Source organism: Octodon degus, unplaced genomic scaffold, assembly GCF_000260255.1.
Source record: "Octodon degus isolate 3935 unplaced genomic scaffold, OctDeg1.0 scaffold00046, whole genome shotgun sequence".
In the NCBI taxonomy this organism is placed as follows: domain Eukaryota; kingdom Metazoa; phylum Chordata; class Mammalia; order Rodentia; family Octodontidae; genus Octodon; species Octodon degus.
In genome coordinates this window covers 400,830-419,226 of record NW_004524622.1, presented here as the reverse complement: position 1 = coordinate 419,226, position 18,397 = coordinate 400,830, and the positions used below count along the sequence as shown (strand labels likewise).

Here is an 18,397-nt window from a genome sequence, read left to right as displayed (position 1 = left end):
CAATGAAGCCGAACTAGAAATAAGTCTGCCTTCAGACCTGATCACACAATCTGATTTTGGATCTGCTAATTTCAACTTTTTAGTAAAATAGCATCTCCAGAGGGTCTCAGCAATTACTTACCAGGATAAACCAGTTGAGTTGATGCCAACTTGTATTACTAAAATTGAATTTTTTATACTCATTATTGGAATCACCTTGAAGCAACTTTTCCATTCTTTTGTGGGGTGTGTGTGTGTGTGTGTGTGTGTGTGTGTGTGTGTTGCTGAAGCTGGTTGAGGCAAATTGCAACATAACTAGGATTTGGTATCTTTTAGATGTACCTCATTAGATGTGAGCTAACTGCAGCATCCAGAATTATAATAATCAATTTGCAATTCAAATCCTGAATGAATTTTAAGGAATCAATCAAAAGATCTAGGAAGCTGAAGGTAAAAATGGAATTCATAGAACTGTACCTTAAGTTCTTTGTCGAATGACACGTAAGGCAGTTTCTAATGCAGGTCATGATGAAAATACCGCAAGAGTGACACTGCATTCGTGCCACATGTCTGCCATGTAAATAAAACGTTCTCTGAAGGAATAGTTTAAAATCTAGTTCATGTGTCCTGAAGCACAAGGTCGTAAAGCATGACTCTCATACTCTACTCCAGCATTACACAACTTCAGCTCACTGACCACCTGCAAGGGGGTAACACTCTAGAAACCGAGTAGCATTAGAGTTTTGCAGGCTGTTATTGTTTTATCCCATTGGTCTGGGCCATAAGCGCTTGAGAAATTTCAAAAGGCAATTAATTACTGTATTATTTGTTCCTTGCCTTTCTTTTTCTTTTCTTTTCTTTTTTTTTTTTTTTTTTTTTTTTTGGCTGGCTCAGACTGCCTTAAGGGTGGGTCTGGTAAGGCATGTGGAGCTGGGGATTGAACCTTGAACCTCGAACCTCAGTATCCTGCTCCTGACTTCATTTGCATAAGTAGACACTTAAACAACTGAGCTAAATGGCAGGCCCCTAAAGTTGAGAATGATTTTTGTTTTTGGCTCCTTGCCTTTCAGCTGAAAGATCAGGACCAGTGTGCGGTGGGGCTGCTTGCAGAAAGACAGACAACAGCTGGCACAAATGATGTGTTTTCTTTTGCAGAGCAAACTTGCCACCGTGCTGTTACATTATCTATTAAACAGCATGTATATGGAAAAAATCATTTTATGATAGCATAGTATATCCTCAATCTTGGCTCTGAGACACATATACCATTGTCTAGTATTAATATGGAGCTAGTATTCTGTAAAATATGGAACTATTCCTATGATAATAACCATTTTGATACAAAATGTTTCATTTTCCCATATTCTGCTGGTTTCTTTTTTACAGCATTTTTATTCTTCAGAATTTCAAATATACATAAGAAAAAGTATAGTAAAGCCTGTATACTCACTAATGAGATCTAACTGCTGTTTGGATTTTGCCTTGTCTCTTCCTCTACATTCAGAGGGGATTTAAAGAAAATTTCAGAGGGCCATCAGATAGCTCAGAGGATTAAAGCACTTACTTAGGCAGATGCAAGGACCAGGGTTCCATCCCCAGCATACCATGCTGGCCCCGCTCCCAGGGTGCACTGAGATGGCTATTGAGACTGAGTGTGGCGGCATGGGCCTGTAATCCCAGCCCTTGGGAGGCTGCAAACAGGCGGATCACTGCGAATCTGCTCTGTGTAGTGCATCTCTGTTGAACTTTTACTAAATACATTTAAAAAAGAAAATTTCAAATATCAGTTTTGACCTTGCCAGGTATGGCTTGCCATCATGAAAAATAAGAGATTTTCTTACATGTTCTCTGTGACATTATTTTCTCTAACATAATTGACAGTACTCTTCTAATTGTGTCTACATGGAATTTTTTTTTTTTTTTTTTTTTTTTTTTTTTTTTTTTTTTTTTTTTGTACCAAGGATCAAACTCAGGACCTTGTGCTTACCACACAGGCACTTATGCCACTGAGTAATCTCCAGGCAAGTGTGTCTAACATATAGTCGATATTTGCATTTTCTAAATTGTTCCCCATACTGTATGTCTTTTAAAAGCATCTAACCCAAGGGCTAGAGAGAGAGAGCTCTGTGGACTAAGCATCTGCTTAGGCAAGTGCCAGGACCAGGGTTCTGTCCCCAGCACCAGGTGTTGTGCTGGCTCCACCCCTGGGTTCCCTAAACCAACTGCCACGTCCAGGCATGGTGGCACATGCTGTAATCCCAGCAATGGGAAGGCAGAGAACAGCAGGATCATCAAAGTCTGGGCTGAGTAGTGAGACCTGCACCAAATACATAAAAATAAATAAATAAATAAATAAATAAATAAATAAATAAAGGCAAGCATCGAACCCAATAGCTTTTAGCATATTCATAGAATTGCACAGCCGTCACCATCAGTTTAGGAATATCTCCATCACCCTCAAGGGAACCCCAACTTCTTAGTCGTTGCCCTTTAGATCCTTACCATCTCCCCAGCTAAGGCAAGCACTGTCTTACTGTTTTCAGATATTTATCTGTTGTGGACATTTTATGCAAACAGAGTCATTTGCTGTATGCTCCTTCATGCCAGCCTCTTTCCCTTAGCACCGTGTTCCTAAGGCGCACTCACGTCAGCATGCATCAGTACTCCATTTCTTGTTACAGCCAAACAATGTTCTCTTGCATGAAGACATGGAACTTTTATTCATTTGCCAGTGGATGCCCATCTGAGTTGTTTCCACTTTATTATCACTTTTTGCTATTAAAACCCTTTTGTGTTTTGAAAAATTTCAAACATGTATTAGATAGATAATTCAATAACCGTCAAGCACTACCTCTCAGCTTCTATCCTACTAACTCAGGCCTGTCTGCATATATCTGTGCTTCAGAAGTCCCTTGTGCTCCAACTTATTTCAAATAATAATATAATATTATTTTATCTACAAATATTTTATTTTGCATTTGTAAATAACAGCGCTTTAAAATTCACATCTCCATTTTCACATCTAAAAAAATAGTAGCGATTCCTTACCAGCGAATATATGGTTCACTGGTATCTTAACATTAAGCAGAATACTTGCCTTTGTACATTAGCTCTGACTTAGTAGATATTAAATTTGTCAAAGCCATTTTTTAAAAATCTAGGATGACCTGTTGTACTGAAGGAACATTATTCTAATTTGTTGGGAAGCACCAGACATGAAGAATTTCCATGATAAAAGCTGGCACATCCACACATCTGTCACTGTTGCCTGGGTCCCTCAAATGCCTGTCCCTAAGTATAGATATACATGGGATTAGAGCTTAGAGATCAGTGTTAACTAATTCCTGAGGTCTGGAGGAGATGAGGTATTTGCAATATTCTGTGAGCATTGATTTGCTGTGGAAATGACCCACTGCTCAGGAATCTCTCATGCAAATCCAAATCTTAGAGTCTAGGGTAGGGGAATCACCAAGAAAGTAGAAGAGCTGCTAGGACTGAGATGGGGGGAAATCAGTGAAAGTGAAGGTTCTAGGTAAAATATAATCTCCTTTTTCAGACAAAATATTTCATTGATTTTATTGATACATATATTTATGCATATTTTTCTTTCTTCTTCCCTCCCTGCAGAAAAATTGTAGTGTTTATCATTAAAAGCATAACCAAGGCTTTGAAGCAATTTTGAAAAGCCTCCAAAATTATCTGTGACAAAAAAATTAGTGTCTGTCTAGCTACACAAAAAAGGGACTGCTCTAATGCTTTCTGCCAAAGCATGACATGTTTAAGAATGTTAATGTCTTTTGTCCTGCAATAGAATGATGAACTTCAGTAATGGTAAATTTAGGAGATTGTGTGTGTGTGTGTGTGTGTGTGTGTGTGTGTGTACCAAGTCAGTATTTTCGTGTCTCAGATTTGTCACATTGAGAGGTACGGTGTTCAGTGACTGCTGAAAAAGGAAAAGTTGTGCTGACTTGGTATGAACTATCTGTTGTTATATAGGAAGATTTTTTTAAAAAAAAATGGAAAAGGTATTTATTGAGGATATAATCTTGAGTACATTTTGGAAGAACCTGGGAATCCCTGAATAGCATGTAGATAAATAGGTGCATATTTTCCTGGACTTAGATGTTTTGGTGATAGTTTTTGTTTTGGAAAACTTACAGCTTTCAACAGTCTCTCAGTGAGGTCTCTGGTCCTTCTTTTCCAAAAATATTGCAAACCAGTCAACTGAAGATTTGTCAAGAGGAACCACTAAAGTTCTTTGAAAATAAAATTATTTTCCTATAGTTCCTTATTTCAATAAAAATTTTAAAACTCCAAGAATAGGTCAATATCTTTTGAAGGAAAAGTAAACAGAAATGGCTGCTTCTCTTAATTTAGCCCTTTTTTAGGCCTTGGGCAAGTCAAAAATGATAATTTGTTGATTACTTTGTTGAATACACCAGTGACATCCTGATTGTTCTGCAGGAGGATGGGGTGCAGGAAGAGACCGCATGTCCTGCGTGGCTCCAAGTGTCTCCGTAGGTCTGTTGTTCTGCTTGCTGATGAAATGCTGGAGTGGTTGATTTTAGAGTCAAGTTCAAGAATGCAGAGAAGTGTGTCTGCACTTGAAGAACACTCTGGGCATCCACATAAGAGATGCTGTGTTTGCTGTGATGGATACATAGTAGACCCACCCAACCATGTTTCTGTAACCTTCTTAGAGAGATGAACTGTGTGACTGCAGGTGCTGTGCTGATGGACAGTGCTTGGAGAAACCCAGAATAGAGGGAAGCTCTGCCACTGGTAATTCCTCTGAAATTGTGGCCATTTATGTATTTTTTCTTTATTAATTCTGACCTCTTCGTTCAGTAGAAAGAAGGAAATTTCTATCCCCTAAACCAAAATATAGTAACACTAAGGATAGTAGAATACAGGCAATATGACGATATTAACTCTGGCCCTCTCAGGAGATAAACTGGGAGCTTCTTATTGACAATGAAAATACACCTGAGCCACAATCTCTTTGATTATCAATAGCAATTATGAGTGGAGTGCAGAGTTCTGGATGAAGCTGTTTCCATAGTTGCAGGAGTCCCAAGATGTGCAGCACTATCTTGGGAGGCCATGTAGCTGCAAATTAGAACAGGGAGTGAAGGCTGGCAGGTCTAATCAAACTATGGGGTAGTTTTCATTAGCAATACTGCCAGAATTTAGAGTATTTATGGGACAAATGATCAGGGGTTCCTAATGGCCCTTACAGATGCTAAGAAAGATCTACATCTTAATTGAAAAAAAGCAGACTAAAAACAAGGGAGTAATCTTTCTTGAGTTCTTGCCTCAATTTGCATTTTGGAACCAAGAGAAGGAAAATTCATTTAAAATAGATTATCTGATGACAGGGAGTCAGACTTACGAAAAGAATAAGCTTTATACCAAAGACAGGAAGAATAAAATACATTTTTTACTGGGGCATAATCTTTGTGAAATTAAACATGTACAATGTTTATACTCCAAACATGTCCAGAAGTCTTGTGGAACAGTAAGGTCAGAAAGAAAATGAAAACCATTATCTCATCAAAGGGATTTTATACATGTATAAAATAATATATATTTAATATATATAATATACTTGCATTTATATACATGAGAACTACTTGTCCTATGTTAATGTGTTTGCTGTATTATCATTTGGACAAAATAGATTAATAGTAGACAAATTTTAGTTCCACAGTACTCTTGAATGAAACAAAGGTAAAATGTTTATTTATTTTATTTATTCATTTATTTTTGGCGGAACTGGGGATTGAACTCAGGCCCTTGTGCTTGCCAAGGAAGTGCTTATTCTGCTGAGCCATCTCCCTGGCCCCAAAGGTAAAATATTTAATTGTGCTATAAACGTCACAAGTATCTGCTAGGTGTCTTGAAGAAAGTGATCATGATTAACTATGTCTCAATCCATTTTTGGAAAACATGTATTTTTTGTTTTCTTTTGTAACTAAACTCAGCTCCCCTAAAGTTCTGCTTTTGTTTACTGTCCGACATGTCTCTATGAATGCGCCTGCCCAGGGAAAGTATAACAGACACCAAAATCCCATCACATATGGGGTGCTGGATAAACAGTTGCTCAAGAGTCAGGCTTCTAGATATTCATGCTTTCTCTCCTGCTGAACTACCGTTATGAATATGGGCAAACATCTGAATCCCTTTGAACCAGCTTATCTGAGTTGTACCATGAATCAGTTGGAGTGGATGTTTAAAATGTTTTTTTGCTTCTAATGTAAATAAAATTCTAAATTGCTCTGTGAGCTAAATAAACATCATCAACTTGGTTAATTTGAGCCTTCAGCCCCTTTAAAATGCAAAGCAGTTAATGTGAACTTAAAAAGAAAACACTGTCATCTCGTCTTCACTCCACTTTACCTTTGAACACGCAGTTTCGGATTTTTAAGTCTGTATGGTTGCATTGTGGGCCTATTTATTTTTCCAAAGACCTTTTACTCTGATGATTTGATAAGAAACAATATTTTTTTTCAAAGGTATTGAGTTATTCCCTTGGTTTGTATTAGAGAAGATAAGTCCTTTGAGTTTTTAAATGAGTTTACATTTTCATTCCATCTCTTTGATTCAAGTTTGAAGGGATTCTATTTTGGCTACTTTATCTCTCTGCCCTCGGAAAGCCAGACTTTAAGCTATCCCCAAGGTATCACTGGCTGCATTCCACACCATCTGTAATGCATAAATATATTCAGTTATTCAGTCTATTCCAACTTTGCTAGCTCTAGTAATTTTAGATTATTGGAGTCTTTGAGGAGAAATGCGTTCATTCTTCACTGATTTATTCCTTAAGGTTAGTCCTGAACTTTTGATTCAGCTGACAAGTAATCTAATAGAGAAACAAAACCCTAAGATTTTTCACAATGAGTTAACTATCAGATAGAAAATTCTGGACCCCATTCATTGTCTTTATTGCAGTTGACTGGCTGAATGCATTTGAGCACCCTTGACAGAGCTTCGATTTGAATTTAAGAGACTTTAGGCAGGATGAATCATTCTCAATAAAGGGCACTTGTCTTCGCAACTCTCCACTCGACGTGGTCTTATGCTTACCTTCCCAACACAGTATCAGATTAGTTTTTTTTCTATTTCTTCTCTTTTAAAAATTTCCTCCTGTGTTTTCTTTCTCTACCATTGTAATAAGATACAAAAAAAAAAAAAAAACCTTTTCTTTTACCAGTGCATGGTTTCACAATATTTCCCCTTTAAATGTATGTATCAAATCTTGATATTTTGGGGCACCATACAGCTCTGTCTACACAAGAGCTTTTATGTGCAGAAAGGCTGGGTCACTTCTTGTCATGTGAGCTCTCGGTTAGCAAAGAAACAGAATGGAGAGCAAGGTTAGAGAAAAGATCCGTGACAGAGATAAGCAAGATTTCTAACCCAGGTTCTTGCACTGCTAGTTATGTAACCTTGAGAAAATGCCAAACATGTTCAGCACGAGTTTTCATCATCTGTGAGTTGGGAAAGCAGGTACAAAAACCAACCCATTCTCCTCTGCAAAAGTCATTGTTCAGGATGAGGTTTTAGTAACTAGAAGTTATTTTTAAGAACTTTTCGTGTAGTTAACTATATTTATTATTGGATAGGATACAAAAACTTACAATGCATGACTGCTCTTGGGAATTTCCCATTTAGGTAAAGTTTCACATTTGCTAAGATTCACTGCAGTAAGCAGCATCCTTTGATCACTTAATTCTATCACTCATTTATTAACTTATTCATGTGATAAGTGCTAGTGCAAGAGCCAGAAGGAGTAAACGACATCTTAAAGGTACAGTCACGTGGGTAATTATGCTGCTAATTTCTGCTCTTCTATTGAAAGGGGCAGTTAGCTCTTAAATTTATTTATTTCGTATTTAGTTCAGGGTCTACAGGGTCTCACTACACGGAGTGGACTTGCAGTTGTCCTGCTGTTTTCAGCCTCTCAAGCGCTGGGATTGTAGGCCCACGCCACCACGCCCAGTCTCAATCCTTGTCTCAGCATGTCCTGGGGGCGGGGCCACACAGCAGGCTGGGGATCCAATTCGGGTCCCTGCATCTGCCTAAGCAGGTGCTTTAATCAGCTGAGCTATCTGGCCTGCCCGAGCACTTAAATTACTTTTTCTCTCTTCTTTAAAGTTTTTTGACTAGTGGTGTTTGTAAATAGGATATCAAGTCCGCATCTTGTACAGCAATTAACTACTAGGAAGAATGAATGCAATGTTTTCATTATTGAAACTGTCCTACCAATTTGGTTTGAAAAAAATAAAAAATAAAGCATGCATTGAAAAAAAATAAATAAAGTTTTTTGAGCCAATTTTGTATGCTGGTAATCTGAACAACTAATTTGAAGACCACGATATGCAATATAACAATATTGAATTCCTATCATTTTGTTTAGTGAAATCTATATAATTTGTAGTGGTTTTGTTTTGCTATGTTTAATTCTCTTGAAAAGAATACTCTTCTTCCATGCCAACTCTATCCTTAGAGAATGGGGGCAAGTCAGTAAGCGGAGGTACAGACAGGACAGACAGGTTCTATAAAAAAAGGCATTTTTTAATATTACAGATGCATTCATAGATGTATTACCAGGGCACATCTACTATATTAGTCACTGGGTAGCTGCTGTTTCTCCAGCCTGTGCTCACATCTGAGCTCTATCAGAAACTCTCTGGGTCATTCTGGGTAAATGTTAAAATCTACTTTGCTTCTGAACTTACTTGCAGAATGAGATAGTAATCTTATATTCTCATGTGAAGATTAAATTTATTAGTATTCATAAAATATACAAAGTAATTTCTAGGATATAGTAAGGCACAAACAAATGCAGGCTTTATTATGAACATTGCAGTTATTTTTCTGTTTTCCAGATACCGGGCTCTTGGATATACTTTGGTGCCAGCCCTCTCACCATTCTCAGCCAGTATTTCACCTTAATATCTACCTGTAAATTGAGCTTAAACTGATCGACATACCATGGTACAGTTTTTCAGCCGTATGATTGGTTGAAGCAGGACAAAAGCCAGTCAGTCTAGTACCATTCAAGTCCTTTCCAAAGCTTTTGCGAGTGTGTCCAGGAAAATGCATGACCTTTCCTAGTAGAACTGAACCTGAGACAAGTTTTAGAGTCCTGGCAATCTTTTTGTCACTGAGTCAAATAAAGATACCATCAAAACCAACTGGAGCGGCAGGGGCAGGAGCGCCGTGGCGCCCGGAGCAGCGGCCTGGACGGAGCGCGGGGTGACGTTGGCTGCGATGACCTGGTGACAGCGTGAGAGGTACCCAGTCTGACAAGTTGGCATCATGCGTGAGTATAAGTTAATCGTTCGTGGCTCGGGAGGCATTGGGAAGACTGCTGTGACTGTACAATTTATTCAAGGAATTTTTGCTGAAAAATATCCTATGATAGAAGATTCTCTAATTTTATTTTATTTATTTATTTATTTATTTATTTATTTATTTATTTTTGTATTTTAGGGACAAAATCAGATCGGACTCGTGGTGATCCGCCTGTTTACAGCCTCTGAAGAGCTGGGATTACAAACGTGAGCCGCCACGCCCAGTCTCAATCGCCATCTCAGCGCTGCCTGGGGGCAAGGCCGGCACGGCAGCCCTGGGGATCGAATCCCCGGCCCCTGCACCTGCTTGCAGGCACTTTAATCCACTGAGCTATTTGGCTAGCCCTTGAAGAAGCTTCTTATAGAAAGCAAGTTGAAGTAGATGCACAGTGGTGTACGCTTGAAATTTTGGATACTGCAGAAGCGGAACAATTTACAGCAATGAGAGATTCATAACATGAAAAATGGACCAGACTGCGCTTTAGTTTATTCCATCACAGCACAGTCCACATTTAATGATTCACAAGATCCGAGAGAACAGATTCTTCAAGTTAAAGACACTGGTGATGTTCCAGTGATCATGGCTGGTAATACATGTGATTTGGAAGATGAAAAAGCTGTAGGAGAGGAGCAAGGTCAAAATTGAGCAAGACAGCAGAACAACTGTGCGTTCTTGGAATCTTCTGCAAAATTAAAAATAAATGTTAATGAGATCTTTGATGACCTAGTGCGACAAATTAACAGAAAACCTCCAGTGCCCGGGACAGCCCGCAAAAAGTCGTCATGTCAGCTGTTTTCATATACTAAGCGCATTGTAGCTCTGAACCAGGTCTGAAGAGCTGTTGCCCAGGTTAGCAGAGCCAGCCCTCCAACTTTGTTAAACCTACTGATATCTTAAATGGACCTTCCTGGGGTGGCGCCGGTAAGAGGCACATGAAAGCTACTCTGTCACTTTGCACATTCTAAGCATTCCCCAGTATCACAAGAGAGATTTTTACTTACGTAATAGTCTTAATGTATGCAGCTGTTAAAACCAGAGGCTCCATCCCATATTACTGGTAGGAGACATTCCTTCACCCACCACTGTTGTACCTGCATGAAAATGCTATACTGTGTACCTTAGCACACCTCATGCTTTGAATTGGAGAGCACAATAATGTAAATCCTAAAGGCACCACTATATTAGCATAATGAAAAGAAAATCCACAGAGCCCCTACATAGGCTACTCCAGAAAAATTTGCTTCTTTGATACCTGTAGTTTATTGTAATTTAAAAAAAAAACCCAAGGTCACTGTCATTGTATTGTACAAAATAACTGCTTTGATTAACACAGCCATGTAGTTCAAAAACCTGTGGAGACCATGATCTTGCCTTTAAAATATGATAGTCCTTTCAGTTAAATGTCTTAGATTAAAGACGTTGCCTTTACTATCTGTTGGGAAGGCAATGTCTAGACTCTTCAAATTTCCTTATTATTTGTGTTTCCTTTTTTGTTTACCTAGGGAGCAATGTTTACAGTTGTGTGTACAGTGGGGGTCTACAACAAGAAGTTTTTAATGATTAAACAATTTTTGCAAGTCATTTTTAGGCTTCTGCAGCAGTAGATTCTCACTGTGAATCCCTTGCTTGCTCATGCATATGTGTATTTGCAGTACCAAATATGCAGGCTCAGTATTTTTGCCCGTTAGTGGTTGTTTCGCATGTGTAACGTTTTGGTTGTGATGTTACATGGTGGACGAGTGCTGTGGATGTGAACGTGGGAAGCAATTCCAATCACGTGTGATTGTTCACAAGGCCTCATTAGCAGTAACTGTTGATGCTTTATTTAACAATGCCTTGTCGCTTTGTATGCATTAACATTTGGGTGTAAAGATTGTGTGTCTATCCAACAGCTAGCCACAGGATTTAAATTGACCAACCTAATGGTACAACTACTTTGAGGTGGCCGAATGTAAACTAAAAGCCTTAATTAAAGTGGTGTAATTTTGTATAATTTAGCATCAGTAGTTCAATAAATTTGGATTTTCATGCACCCCCAAAAAAGGATACCATCATAGAGGACAATAGAATCAGTAAGGAAGAAAGATAGAAGCCTCAAGTTAAATAATATCAGTGATATTAGTACCATGTTTTTCAGTTATGTTATAATAAACTATAATTTTACTATGTCACTTTACTTAGTATTTGGCTAGGTTTTTGAGAGTTGGTTTGTGACAATATAGAAATTTTGCTGATAACTTTGTCACGTAGAGACCAGATTTTTTTTTATTATAAAGTATCTTTCTTTTCTTCCTTCCTTCTTGTCTGTACCATAGTTAATCATATTATTTTGTCAGCATCTGTAGAAGTTTCCCTTTGGATCGAAGCCTGCAGTTATTTTTTTCTAGGATAATAGTATGATCTGAACCTATTTGATGTCACCAGATGTCTTCATTACTTTTCTCATTGTGGAGACAAAATAACTGACATGCAAACTTAAAGGAGGAAAGCTTTATTTGCTTCATGGCTTGTAGAGGTTTTAGTTCTGAGTTGGCTGGTTCCAAGGCAGGGTGGCATGATGGAGGAACATTGCAGGAGAAAACGCAGTTTGCAGAAGACAGAAAGCCTTCAAGCATTGGGTGACAAGAAGTGACCCTTTCATTGTCCCCTATATATAATCCAGGCTATTCACTTAAGGTGAGTAGCATTCACACCCAGTGTGGGGCAGCCTTAAGGTCTCCCCACAGTGAATGGGTCCCAGTGTCACATCCTTGATCACCAGAGGCACACACCCGAGAACAAGCCACTTCTGAGAAGTCCTACCTGTGGCAGTGTGAGGCTTTGGGACACCATCTAGGTGCAAGGAAGCACCAGAGTACAAATGGAAAAACAAACAAACAAGGTAAAGAAAGCCATAGATTGCTTCTATTGTGGCTCAATGGTGGTTTATGCTTATTAGATAGAATCAAGTAGTCAAATCTCCTCAGGACTTACTCTTAAACCCTATACAGCAATTTGTAGATCTCTGTTCAGTGTCAGTCATGTGGAAGAGTTATGGCCATTGCCTGACCAATTTGTTCTCTGTGAAAGTCTGAGAGAATGTTTTCTCTCCATGTGACTCTCCACTTTCCTCTGTGGTCCCATAATCTCCTTGATCAGAAAATTTGGGACACCATTGAGTTACAGGATGTTATAGTACAAGTTCCCTTATATCCTGAGTACTCATTGATCTTGAAGAGCTAGGGCCAACATTTTGGCTATCCTCATAGTCCTTGTTTTTAGTTATATTTTTTGTTATATAGGTCTTGCTTTAACTTGGTCTTAACCATCCAGCAGAAAAGTATAAAAACAAGGTATTAAAAAGTAAAGCCATATTAGTATGCTGAGCTATAAAAGGCTCAAGTCAACAACCTCTGACATTGCCAGTCATGTGGATAACCCACTACTATTATAGACTACTGGACTGTATTGGATTACTCTGCTGAATTCATGCACCTAGAATATATAAATGGTAATGGAATATACCTCTCTAACAAAAGTAAACAAAAAAGGGAGATATAAACCAAGGACCATTTTGTAGTGAGAAATATACATATCTGTATATATAAAATAGCATAGATATACAACTATTTTCTCAGTTCAATGAGAAGTTTTGAACTAATAGTGTTTAGACAAGATATCATGTCTACATCTTGTATTATGAATAACTACTACAAAGACAACAATATGCAATGTATTAATTATTGTAACTGTCCTACTAACCTGTTTTGAAACTATTTCATTGCTACTTCTTTTTGCTACTTCTTTCTCAATAAGATTATTTTTTAAAAAGAAAGAAAGAAAGAATTAAGTAGTGTAAGTTTGTTTCTCCATATGCAGCAGCACAAGGGATCACATATGTAGATTCTAGAAGAACCACCACCAGATTTAAGAAGGAAAATCAATAAGGCTATGAAAATATATAGAAGGCTAAAAATGTGGGCAAGTACTCTGAAGAAAAATATGTGAGTAAGTAAACAGAATACCACTCAAAATAAAAACAAAAAGACCATTGCTTGTACTAGAGCTGATATGTATTTATTTATTATTATAGTTTTAGAACTGACATTGTTGAGTACCCAAGGAAGCTGAGTGCCAGCCAAATATTTTTCTCCTGTAATTTAGCAGCCCAAGGGAGTGTACTTTGACATTTGCATGTAATTCTACATCTGGGGGTGAAATTCCAGATTCTGCTCATTTTCTTTGAAAATTCTTGGGGTTAGGAGCCTCAGCTTCTTTTAGGTCTCCTACCATTACTTCCACTGAATTGGTGTTGTGTTGTGTGAATCTCCACCTTTGAGCTTCTTGTTGCTCATTTGCTACCCTAGCACCAGCGTTTCTTACTCTTTAGTGGGCCAAGGACACAAATGCCATGTGTGAGAGACTTGTGTGACACGCCAATGTAATGTAGAACTGACCCAGGTACATACAGCAGGGAGCAGCCCACACTGCAGTGGTGTGGATGATGTCTTTAGTGTAGACAAGGGCAGTCATGGCCCCATGAAGGCAGCTTGCCCTTCTGGCTGGCCTTCGGCCTTCCCCTGCCATGGCTTTGGTCTTACTGGGTTCCTTTTTCTCCGCCCTGGATGCGTTCCTTTCCTGAACTGTGTAATAAAAATATTATTTTGTTTAATGTCTACAATGACTTTATGAACAATCTATGGTATTAATATTCATGAATAGATTCAGCCTCCTCAAATAAACTAGAGTTAGGAATTAACCAGTGCAGATGGGGGCTGGGGAACTCCTTGACATGCTATGACAATATCTGGCAAAAACAGCAAGGAGACTTGTACCTTCCTGGCTCCCAAGAAAACTGGTAAAACTCATGTACAAGCAAGAGGAGTTAGTATTATGAGAAAGAGTAGAAATTATAAAAAAATATAAGATAATCTTTTGACAATTAGAATTTTTATAAAGTCTCTGTGTTTATAAATTGAAGGGATTAATTTGCTGATAAAAGAATTCAAAATCTAAGGAAGGGCCGGGAAGATAGCTCAGTGGACTAAAGCACTTGCTTAGGCAAGAGCAGAGGCTAGGGCTCAATCCCTGGTTCCACATGCTGTGCTGGCCCCACCCCTGGTGTGCTGAGTTGGCAACTGAGTCGGGGGTAGTGGCGCATGCTTGTAATCCCAGCGCTGAGGGGGCAGAAATCCAAAGAATCACTATGAGTCTAAGCTATATGGTGAGACCCTGTACCAAATACATAAAAAAGAAATCTAAAGAAGAATTCCAAAAGGCAGAAAGAAAATTATATTCTTCCTTCACTTGTATTCTTCATAGTAGAACCAACGCTTAAAAATTCCTCTTTTATTACTATGAAATCAAGGTGAAATGACATTATTATAAAACAGTTCTTATTTATTTGAGTAGATGTTTTATTATTTTATAAAGAATGAAAAATTTATTCCACAAGATTTCTCCTATTTAATGTTCAATTATAATATTCATGTTCAAATTGAAATGTTAAACGCCTTCAAATTTAGTCCCCAAATAATGATCACAGCTGAGAACTAATCGTAGTGCACATGATGGTGGTACAGTGGGAAGTACTTACTGAGCACTTAATCTGTGGTAGATTATGCATACAATCTATTGAGGTCTCCCGCCAAAGTTGTGCAGCAGGATTCTCTCTGTTGTTAGCATTTGCATTTTAGTTTTGAACAAAGGCCATGGATAGTTAACTGATGGACACAGAGTCACATGGCACAACTGGTGGTGTTTGTGCAATACAGATTAGTGTCTCAGCCACTTTCGGTCTTGGTGTCTAGATGCTTCCAGGGTTGATGCTGTGCCAGTGTGACACCAACCCTCCCATGACTGAGCTGGACCTCACCAAACCTTTCTTTTCTGTTTTCTAATAAATGAGTCCATTTTGAAAAAATGAGACTTATGAAAAGGACAAGGAAAAAGAAACCTACCATATAATAAGAAATTTTAGAAGTGGAAATTTCCTTACGGATGAATAATAAAACATTAAGAAATCCAAGGCATAGAAATTTAGATTCTCTTGCTCAAGGTCAAATAGCTAGTTTTATAATCACATTTTCCTTTGACATACAAGTTAAGTGTTTTAACTAACTGAATTATTTTAATGTTGAAAGAGCTCTATAAATCTTCCCACATTACTTAAATAAATAATTCTCCACTAAAATTGTTTTTCAGTAATTTTGTTTGGCTGTTTTAGTGTGTGTTTTTCATAATCTCTAATGCTGAATTTCTCATCAATTCAGCCCTCCAGATTTTATTAGGTTTTGCGTGCTCAGGAAATAACACCATGAAGCAGAGTTATCTTCACATACGAAGGACAATTATATTGATACATCATGTGCTGTATTTTAATTTCAAAATTATTGCCTTATTGTTTCCTCCTGGAGCCTGGTTTTATTTCTTTCTTCTTATCGTTAAAGGTACAGTGAAAAGTAATTCACCCTTAAAAAAAAGAAGAGAAGAAGAAAAGGTTTGCTTAAAAAAACGTAGTTAGAAAAACCTCCCACAGAGTGAATTCCCACAGTGTTATGGAGGATGTAAATTTAGCCCAGTGTGATTCAAACAATCAAGTTAGGAATTTTAATTTAATGGTTTGTTCCTTTGAATTGTTAGACACTCACCTCATTGTGCAAGTCCTGTTTGAATTGGAGAAAATTAAACTAAAATGTGTTGAATTTACCTCAGTCAAGTTATTCTGGGAGGCCTGATGCATACGTTGAGTGATGAACTAGAAAAAAAATAGATCAATATATGCAAGAAAAGGCTTAAATCACCTTGCTTTAATACTAATGACTCTATTATCACTGAATACTTTAGAATTTAAATGTTTGTTTTGGTGATGACTCTATTGTCTTAACAATTTTAATAGGCTTGGAGAATAACCTTATTTTTATTTAACATCATTCGGAACCCATGTTTTAGGTCTGCTGGTTGGAGATCTGAGTGCCTAGTAGATTAGAGGTTTTGTAAAGCCAATCCTGCCTGCTTCCCTGCCTGCCTGACTTGGTCATGCAAGGAAAATGCTGGAGAAGCAGGAAAGGTTGGACAGACAGGAGTAAGAACGAAGTAGATTTTATGGTAATTTAGAGACTAGGCTAGTAAGCCAAATGGTTCTGGATGACTGTGGCTCACATTTGGAATTATAATTATAAGCTTTGCTAAACTAGAGCATGCTTCTTTGAAGGTAAGAAAACCTAAAAGGCCCATCAAGAGGAAAGCAACTTGGTCATAAGTCTCCTTACGTGTTTACACATAAAGAAAGGAATGATAATAGAGAGAGCTCTTTGACAGTAACACAGAGTTCTTACCACTCACAGGATTTAGAAGTTAGACCAAGCAGGGACTTTTAGCTCACATATATTGACCAGTGCTGTTTCAAATCCATGGAGACCAAAACTCAGAGATGGTATAATGCCATGCTGAGGATCACGAAGGCACCTGGCGGAATGAGGGAAAGTGCTCCTCTCCCCTTTTGTGTGGCGCTCCCTTGCCTTCGCCTGGGAGTGCTCATGTCTCAGACAGCTGTCCCTGGTCTCGAGTCTTTCTGCTTGAGCTCAGCATTGCTATCAACTTACAGCAAGCACTTGCTTCTGCCCTTGAGAATGGCCATGGCCAGGTCATACACATGGTGGCAAAATGGTTCCCACTGCCATTGCGGGTACTATATTGGCTCAAGATCTTCCTACTGCCTTGCTAGTTCTGAAAGCCTTGAGCTCTCCTGCCAGGAGCGCTAGCTCCTGCCTTAGAGTGCTTTAATGTAGAGTGACCCCTGGAAGCTGGCAGGGCTTAGGGAGGGATGGTACTGACAGAGTTAGCAAAGACCTACCTATCTGTTTTCAGCGTTCGCCAAAGGCGAATACACAACAAAATGAAAGCTTGAGAAAGAAATGATTTTCACAGAAATGAAATATTCAGTCCATTCTACCAGTCTTACCCAGAGCCCCGCAAGCGAGGACATCTGGGCCACTAAAGATTTAAGTGGTTTTCAGTCCTTCAACTTCCCCCTACGTTCAGCTTCTTCACCTCTAAATAAAGGGCGTGTATTAAGTCATTGCTAAGGTCCTTTTGTATGCTAGAAAGTTCTTTTAAAACAGACATCTGTGCTGTCTTTGAAGTGTTGAAAGAATATATAAAGTGATAGAGGCTAATACCTTTCCAAACTCCTGATTGCAAAGTTGCTCTCAGCCAAGATTAACTTCATTGCATGGTTCACACAAAAATCTGGATGCATCTAGAACTGTCCTTTCAGGAAATATTTTCCTCTCTAGAATCCTCAGTGAGTGCTCCTTAAGCACCAACTTAATGCAGAGCACTGTTGGCATGGACAGTTCAAAGAATTACGACATTTGGCAGGGGTCCCCAAGGAAGCTTGCAGGGCTGTTGAAGGGAAGTGTGATTGAGAGCATATTTAATTAAGTGACAATTGAGTGATCCAGAGAATAATTACAGTTTGTAACCTGTTTATTTAACAAGCTAATTTTCCTGTATAGAGGATTTCTGTTCTTTACGCTGCGCCGTGGCTTAAAGAAATCTATTTGGAGTTGACTCATTTAGCAGTGAATAGCTGTGTGCTTCTGTGACAATTGTAAAGAAAACTTTTTGAGACTTTTTTGGTATTTGATTCTAATGGTTGGAATAATCCCAATGATTAGATCTTAAAAAGTATGTGTTATCTACCTCTGCTCTACCAATGCTGCCCCAGACCTCAAGCAACTATCATACTGCTGCTAACATGTGTCTTCTCTTTGCTTTTTAAAAACTAAATATCAATTTTGATCTCACTTTATAAAATATATGACTTAAAAATTGCATTTACCACCTTCCTTGTAGACAGGGTAGCCATGTGACATAATCTTGCCTGGTGGAATATATCAATGAATCACAAATTGGGTTCTCTTAAAACTCATCAAGGCCAAGGGAAAAGGCTGCCCAAATGGCGAGCGTCCTCTCCTAGATCGGTCCCCTTTTCGGGAATGTGGACAGAGAGAGGCACTGTTTCCTGGGAGTATTTTATCAGTTGATCATGATGTTGAAAGGAAATGTTTCCTGC

General features: G+C 38.4%; 1 pseudogene; it reads left to right on the top strand.

Moving 5' to 3' along the window:
• Positions 1 to 9,303: 9,303 nt before the first annotated feature.
• LOC101575430 lies at positions 9,304 to 10,173 on the top strand (annotated as a pseudogene).
• The last annotated feature ends 8,224 nt before the right edge of the window (positions 10,174 to 18,397 follow it).